Raw genomic sequence first — 2,638 nt, forward strand, 5'->3', positions numbered from 1 at the left:
GCCAAGTATGCTGGCTTCAAATGTGAAACTATGGAAAAGTTTTCTTGAAAGAGTGCCATGGGGCTGTGAGAGAAGTACTGGTTTCGAACATGCAAAAGATTAAAATTTGAGGTCAATGCCTTAAAAAGCTCCCTGAATACATAAAGCTTTAAGGAGGGAGCGGTGGGGGTCTGTTTATTTTATAGTCAAGATGTATCTTTAAAGCGAATGCATTTCGTGCTGTCAACCCAACTGTAGACTTTATTGCCCTCCCTCCAGGGGAGGGTGAGAGTAAGGCCAGGTGCGGGGTGCAGGCCGTTTTGTCCTTGGGGCCAGCACACATCGCCAGCTCACTAGCCTTTCTCGCTGGTACTAGGAATGAGCTTCATTTCTGCAATCTGCGTGGTGACCACTGCAGGAAGGTGACTGTGCAGAAACTGAAAAAGCACAGTATTTTGACTGAAGAGAAATGTGTTCAAGTTACAGCTCTGCTACTGACTAGTGATAAGGCGCTGGGTGAGTTAACATCTCTGAGCTTCAGTCATTTGTGAATGGGTGTACAATCCCATCCCTGAGAGATGTTTTAAAGATAGAGACAGTGGTATATAAGGGCACCTGGAAGCTATAAAGCAACATGAACCCCATCTCTACTAAAAAATACAAAAAACTAGCCGGGCGTGGTGGCGGCGCCTGTAGTCCCAGCTACTCGGGAGGCTGAGGCAGGAGAATGGTGTAAACCCGGGAGGCGGAGCTTGCAGTGAGCTGAGATCCAGCCAAAAAAAAAAAAAAAAAAAAAAAAAAAAAACAAAACATGAAATGCTGGCTAATGGAGTTAGCAGAATTTTGAGGCATCACTTTCTTACCTGATATCTGTCTCCTATCTTCAGCCTCTCGAATGTCGCATTTGCTTTTTTGTTTTTACTATTTTTTATTATGCTAAAATAAACATAACAGAACATTTTACCCCATAACCATCTTTTAAATTATATTTGTAAACTGTATTTAATGGCCCTGGATTGTACACTTAAAAATGGTTACAACTTATATGTAAGTGCTGAGTATTTTATTCAGAGTTTCAATATAGACACTTTTTAGAATTCTATTTTTTTGAGGGTGCAGAAAAAATTTTGTAAAAATAGATTGAGGGCGTACGTGTGCAGGTTTGTTCCATGGATATATTGCGTAACGGTGAGATTTGGACTTCTAGCGTGCCCATTAACTTGAAGGATGAAGACTGTACCGAGTAGATCATTTTTCAACCCTCAGTTCCCTCATCTTCCCCCTCCTTGGAGTCCCCAGTGTCTAGTATTTCCCTCCGTATGTCCAGGTGTACCCATTGATTAGTCCCCACTTGTAAGTAAGAACTTGCAGTATTTGATTTTCTGTTTCTGGGTTATTTCACTTAGGATAATGGCCTCCAGCCCCATCCATGTTGCTGCAAAAGACAGGATTATATATACATATATAGAGTTTGTTTGTTTGGTTTGTTTTTTGCAACCAAGTCTCACTCTGTCACCCAGGCTGGAGTGTAGTGGCACAGTCTCGGCTCACTCACTGCAACCTCCGACTCCAGGGTTCAAGCGATTATCCTGCCTCAGCCTCCCAAGTAGCTGGGACTACAGACATATGCCACCACGCCCAGCTAATTTTTATATTTTTAATAGAGACAGGGTTTCACCATGTTGGCCAGACTGCTCTCAACAGACTGGTCTCAAACTCCTGGCCTCAAGTAACCCACCTGCCTCAGCCTCCCCGAGTGCTGGGATTACAGGCATGAGCCACTGTGCCCAGCTGATTTCATTTATTTATTTTTTTTAATATAGCATGCTTCACAAATGTGCATGTCATCCTGGCACAGGGGCCATGCTAATTTTCTCCGTATCATTCCAATTTTAGTATATGGCTGCTGAAGCAAGAACTGGAACCATTCTTAAATGTACATCCAGGGGCATTAAGTGCATTAACAATGTCATACAACCATTGCTATGATCCCTTTCCAGTACTTTTTCATCATCCCAAATTGAGACTCTGTACCGATGAAACAATAACCCATTACCCCCCTGTTCCCCTACTGCTGGTAACCTATGGTATACTTTCTGTCTCTAAGAATTTGCCTGTGAGGCACCTCACATTGGTGGAGTGAAACAGTACATATTTGTCCTTTTATGTTTAGTTTATTTCATGTAATACAATGTGTTCAAGATTTATCCATGTTGTAGCAGGTATAAGAAGTCTTTCTTCTTAAGGCTAGATAATATTTTATTGCATACATGTATATTCATTTTGTGTATCTATTCATCTGTTGATGACTATTTCAGTTGTTTCTACATTTTGGCTCTTGTGGATGATATTGCTATGAACGTGGTGTACAAATATCTGAGTTCTACTTTTACTATTATTATTTTTTGAGATAGGGTCTGGCTCTGTTGCCCAAGCTGGAGTGTAATAGTGCAATCTCTGCTCACAGCAACCTCCATCTCCCAGGCTCAAACCATCTTCCTGCCTCAGCCTCCAGAGTAGCTGTGACTACAGATGTGTACCACTACGCCCAGCTATTTTTTTTTTTTCTTTAAGACAGAGTTTCACTTTGTCACCCAGGCTGGGGTGCAGTGACACAATCTTGGCTCACTGCAACCTCTATCACCAGGGTTCAAGAGAT

At 42.0% G+C, this 2,638-nt stretch overlaps 1 non-coding gene across 1 annotated transcript; it reads right to left on the reverse strand.

Moving 5' to 3' along the window:
- Positions 1-1,792: 1,792 nt before the first annotated feature.
- LOC112428280 (U6 spliceosomal RNA) lies at positions 1,793-1,896 on the reverse strand. Its single transcript, XR_003020284.1, has one exon. It is a non-coding gene; the product is annotated as a U6 spliceosomal RNA (small nuclear RNA).
- Between the last annotated feature and the right edge of the window lie 742 nt (positions 1,897-2,638).

This window comes from Macaca nemestrina, chromosome 8 (assembly GCF_043159975.1).
Source record: "Macaca nemestrina isolate mMacNem1 chromosome 8, mMacNem.hap1, whole genome shotgun sequence".
In the NCBI taxonomy this organism is placed as follows: domain Eukaryota; kingdom Metazoa; phylum Chordata; class Mammalia; order Primates; family Cercopithecidae; genus Macaca; species Macaca nemestrina.